Source organism: Papaver somniferum, chromosome 2, assembly GCF_003573695.1.
Source record: "Papaver somniferum cultivar HN1 chromosome 2, ASM357369v1, whole genome shotgun sequence".
Lineage (NCBI taxonomy): Eukaryota > Viridiplantae > Streptophyta > Magnoliopsida > Ranunculales > Papaveraceae > Papaver > Papaver somniferum.
This window is the reverse complement of record NC_039359.1, coordinates 130457662-130463661: the sequence shown is the minus strand read 5'-3', so window position 1 is coordinate 130463661 and position 6000 is coordinate 130457662. Positions and strand designations below refer to the sequence as shown.

General features: G+C 36.2%; 1 pseudogene; it reads left to right on the top strand.

Moving 5' to 3' along the window:
- The first annotated feature begins 537 nt into the window (after positions 1 to 537).
- The window catches only part of LOC113351958, a 52806-nt pseudogene continuing 47343 nt past the window's right edge, over positions 538 to 6000 (top strand).

Sequence of the window (6000 nt, the reverse complement as noted above, 5' to 3'; positions counted from 1 at the left end):
CGCTCGAGATAAATGCCTTGAGGCTGATTTAGCTGCTGCTCTTGATAAAATCAACATGTTGGAAGATGACTTGAAAAAGTTCAATATTTTGGTTTAATTATATATTTAAGTATGCGAAACTTATTTAAGTAGACTTCAACAACATTCAAATTAATCAAATTTTCATTTCAAACTAATATTAAGTAGAATGCAACAACAACCAACATATTAAATTAAAATGCAATACTTCAAATTAAAATTTAAATTAATACATCAATCATCTAGAGGAACTACTACATCGAATTACCATCAGGTTGGTTGTTAGTAAATCCAGCTTGTTGTTCAATCTGTGCTTGAATCCTGTCAAATTCGATTTGCCACACATGTTTTTGATGGGCGTTCATAATTTAAGTGTTATCTTGAAGAATGTTATGCTTGTCATAGTCAAACCCAAATTTTTCTTGAGAAAGACGACTTTTCTTACTCTCATTGCTTTGAAATTTCCTATTAACTGCTCTTTGCTTCTCGACGGTCTTTTGATGTTCCATAAACTCCGTCATGTTAAATCCATCGAAACTTGCTTCTTCTTGGGATAATTTTCTAGATAATCTTGCATTGTTCCTCTCTGTAAGTTTCTCTTACCACTATCATCATTGAGAACTAAGTTCACATTTTGGTTTCTTGAGGTATCTTGTGAATAATTTGATGGACCTAGTGAAACTGGTGAAGAATTTGGTGTTGAGGGAGAAGAATTATATGGTGACCTTTCAGGTACTTGTTGATTACCTGCTAACACTTCTGGATTATATTTGTTCAACACCTTCAAAATATGATAACAACTTTCGAAAGCAAACTGTTTGCCATGTTTTCGGTACCATTCCGTACGAACCTTTCTTTCAACATCAACATCCACAAGACCACTCTCCTGGCCTCATTTGACTTGCATTATCAATCCAACATAAGCAGTTACTTCTCTGTTGATTACAATGAAGTGTTCTACCAACCATTTTGCATCACGAGAATTGACGTTCATGGTTTCTTCTTTATATTTACGGAATATATTTTCCCACATGGTGTTACCATGTTGTTGTGCACCATCGATACAATCTTGGGTAAAAAAAATAATAATTACGACAAATGCATTCATCTTCTGTCATGGTGTATTTTGCACCCCAGACTTTGACCTTTTTACCTTTACCATTGCCTTGGCTTTGAGATTGTGAATCCATATTACAAGAAATTATGAATTGTAGAGAAGGTGTGATTGTTTTAGATTTGAAGAAGATTGAGAGATTGAGAAATTCTAGAGAGATTTAGAAATTATGGTGTGAGTTGAAATGAGTTTGAAATTGAGCATTTATAGAGGGGTAAAATTTTAGCCGTTGGATGAGGAACTGATGAGCGATGGTCAAATCAACGAGCGATCTAACAACTAGCAGTGGCGCTGGAATGACTAGCGAGAGATATTATGACCATCTAGCGATGGGCACTCTATCGCTCGCTGGAAACTCCATCGTGTATGCCTATATGTTATAATTGACATATAGACATATACATTTGGCAGTTTTGCATACCCATAATGTATGGCAAAGTCTGATGTTTGCCATATGCATAGGATATATGCATAGGATTAGGCCTAAGTGGGATTCTCTCATCCACTCTTCTCGTGTTTTTTCATACTCTACTCTGCCTATTTCGCCAGATTTTGGTGAATCTCAACAAACCACTTGGTAAATATGTACAATCAACCTTAAACCCAACCTCTTCTCAGTTAACACCACCAAAATCACCTCTTCTCATCCGAACAGAGATTGATTGTTCGAGAATAATAAATACTTCTGACTCGGTGTAATTTCTGGCATTAAAAAAATCCTATTGTCTATTAGTAAAGCCCTAGGTACACCTTTTGACCTACATTTTACACTTCAGATTGATGTAATTTACACTTCAGATTGGTTTTTGCTCATGTTTGAAAGGGACCTCCACTACTGACTTGTAACTTACATCAATCTGATCAGTGAACCCAACAATTTCAAATAGAGATTAGATTGTTCTCTTCAAGTCTAGCTCTAAAAGCTTCAACATCAACCCCTCCATTGGTGTAATTGATTTAATTACTTTTGGGTTGTGATGGAATAAGGGCTGATGAGATTGCAAACTTCAGATTTGTTAGAAAAACGTTATGAAAATTGGCAATCATTTTTCGAGTTTTTTGCTTTACTTCTGATCCTGTAAATTTAGTTTTTGGTATGGTTTCCACATTTTTACATTATGCCTGATTTTCATTAGGCTTCAATTTATCGCTCCTAACCCTATTAGTTTCTCTATTGTTGAAACTTAAAAGTTGACATCTTTGTTGACTTGCTCACGACAGAGTGAAATTAAGATGGAAAGTTGAATTTATGTTTTTATAATGTAATTCCCACTATTATTGGTTGTTTGTTTACAAGACGAGTCAGAAAGAAATTAATAATTCACATTAACCCACACAATATTTCAATTTGCACTTCCCTTTGATGTTTATTGGACTACATAGAATGTAGTGTTAAAAGATTACGATTTGTCAGCATTACATGTTTGTCTAAATGCCTAAGAGAATGACATTATTGCATGTTTCAAAGGGCTATAAATAATCAGTTACATGTGGTGATTTTTGGTGGTTGGTGCAGACGTAGTGAGTGATCTAGCATCTCTACCAAGTCTGCACTAAATTTCAATTATGCACATTATATGCTAATGGAAGCAAGGAAAGGTTAGGAAAATCCAGCTTCGAGTTATCTGGTGAAAGAGGCTTATTAGGAAGCAACTTGCAGAGTCTTTGAACTTAAACATGACCAGAATTCTTGCGTTCAAGATCAAGGAACCTACACCTGCCCAGTCGCTCTTTCCTGAAACTTCATCACTTCAACAAGCGAAACCAGCAAAGCCCCGAAGATCCATCCCTCGAGTGAGTTTTTTCTTCAAATTCGAGACTTTTGGTTATTTCTGATTATATTAACTTCTTTAGATGGTTTTGATGTTCTTGTCTTTTTGATGCCAGACTTCGGAGAGGACATTGGATTCTCCCGAGATCATTGATGATTACTGAAAAAGCGGGGGTCTAATAACCACATCCAATATTTTGTTCGGAAATCTGTATGGACTAACTCCAATATAATTCCAAGAGAATCAACTAGACAGTCAGACTCAATCAAGGAAAAACATGCAAGAGTTATATCTCAATTTCTCAATATAATCTGTAATCGAACAGATAGAAATTGTGATCCTGATTAATATGAGAAATAACTTCAATGGTATCCAAAAACCAATGTTCAAGTGTCAATCAATTTCAATCGTATTTACCAATTGATTGAACTACGCAGAAACTGTGATATTTAAATTATATAAACAAATATAATGGGGAAAAGATATACAGATACCAGAAGTTTTGTTAACAAGGAAACCGCAAATGCAGAAAAACCCCGGGACCTATTCCAGATTTGAACACCACACTGTATTCATCCGTTACAGACACTAGTCTACTACAAGTTAACTTCGGACTGGAATGTAGTTGAGCCCTAACCAAGTCTAACACCGATTAAGGTACAGTCGCGTTCCTTACGCTTTGAATCCCAGCAGGACTCTACGCACTTGATTCCCTTAGCTGATCTCACCCACAACTAAGAGTTACTACGACCCAAAGTCGAAGAATTTATAAAGAAAATTTGTCTCCCACAGGAAAGACTATTCTGATAGATAAATCGGTCTCCCATAAAAATACCTACGAAGTTTTTGTTCCGTATTTTGATAAATCAAGGTGAATAGGAACCAACTGATAATCCGGTCTTATATTCCCGAAGAACAACATAGAAATATCAATCACCTCACAATAACATAACTATATGGTAGTAGAACAAGTTATTGTGGAATCACAAAGAATGAGACGAAGAGCTTTGTGATTACTTTTTATATCTTACCTATCAGATATAAATCTCAAGCCAATCTTAGAGAAGATAATACTCAATACGATAGAACAAGTAATATCAGAACATACAACTACAGAGAAAATAGTTGGGTCTGGCTTCAAAATCCCAATGAAGTCTTTAAGTCGTTAACCTATAATGGTTTTAGGAAAAACCTAGGTTAAAGGAGAATAAAATCTAGATAGCAACTAGTATCATACATGAGGTGTGGGGATTCGGTTTCCCAGTTGCTATAGTTCTCCCTTATATATTCTTCAAATCAGGGTTTAATAGCTTTGAAACAAAGCAATCAATATTCACTATTAGATGAAATCCTGATTTAAGATTCAAGCTAAGTTTGCTTAAAACCAAAGCAATATCTCTCCACCGTTAGATGTGTTAGAGCACTGCTCGGTCGAACTCGCAAGCGTTGCTATCTCATGCTTTTTTTTCAAGTTTAGTTGTCAAAACTATAAGTCTTGATTTTTAGTCTACTTATAGCTAAGTCTCGAATTAGGGTAGAAAGTGTAGTTGAGCATTAGACTCCACGATGTTCATCGATTGAAGACGAAGAACTACTAAGGGGAGCTTGTGGAACTTCATCAACAAAAGTTATGTGGAGACTTGAACTCATCTATCACTCAAAAGTCTATCTACTCTATCTCCTATTTGAGACAAAAGTCATATAGCTATATAGACTTCGATTATACACATTTAATATTTCGAGATAAGTTTAACTCGCTTACATATTTCTCAAAATATGTGTTGGTAAGCTTTCGCTTTAACCAAGTTCATCTTATATTCTTGACGAACATCAAAAGAAGATCATGTGAAAATGGCCTTGTAACATCTTACATGATTTGTGTGAGACAGTCATTTGATGTAGACTCAGAATGTTTCGTATTGATCATTCGATCACTTGAAAATTGCTTTGAAGCTAATAGTTTGTGTGAGACAGCTATTGTCGTCTTATAAGAATGTTTCAATGATTGAAACAGGAGTTTAAAGAAAATAACCATGATTGGATATAGCACAGTATGCGTACTTGTATGCTAAGTGTCGCAAATTATTCCAAGTCCGTGAACCATAGTATGCATACCCGTATGCGTACTGGTTGGTTAATGAAAGTCCGGGAAGTTAGTATGCATACCGGTATGCGTACTGGCGTGAGGTTCAAGTTCCTGAAATTCAACTGAGTTTGGAAGGTGTGCATACGCGTTCGCATACTGGCGAACCCAGACCAACTCCGGAACTCTAAGTATCCGTACCCGTTTGCATACTTGAGTAGGTTATGTTCTAAAATCGGTTTGTTCATGAACTAATACATTTCTATATTAAGGAAGGAAATCATTTGAGAACCGTGACTATAATGTTCATGAATTGATTCGAGTGAATCAAAATCGATTTTGCTTCATTTGTATCTTGTATACTTCTATGAGAATATAAAAAATTGAACAACTCTATAACTAGTTTCATTTGATCCAATTGAACCAGTTATGGTTAAGATGAATATGGTTGTGTTTATGGGTTAAAACTATTTCTGCTGGTTTTGGTAATTTGGGGTGTGTGGATGAGAAATGAATCTAAACCCTAAAGAAATGCACTGCACGGGAGTGCTTTTTGATTCGAGAGATCAATCTGTACAATTCTGGCGTAAACCAAGAAATGGTCGTTCCAGACTTGCTTCGGTCACAAAGTGAAGGAGATGGGGTTGATCTTAGGGAGGGAAGCGAAGAAGGTGTTGAGATCGTGAAGGTGTTGGCTGTTTTTGACTTGTATCAGAATACCGAACATGCTTGCAATAATGTAAGAAAAGCTCTGTGTGTTTGAATACGTTGTATCAACACTTGGTTTCTGTCCTGTATGTTGTGGAAATAGGGAGGAGAACCTATTTATACAAGTCATAAAGCACAACCCTCGTCTCTCGTGGTAAGTGGAGGAAGTGGAGTGATGGAGTAGTGGAGTCATGTTAGTGTCACACGATCAGTATTTGCCCACTTCTCCCATCATCACTAACCGTCCATGTTTTCTTGACACGTTCTTGTGATGGCGCGTTGCACGCTGCATGCTGTAAACCGCC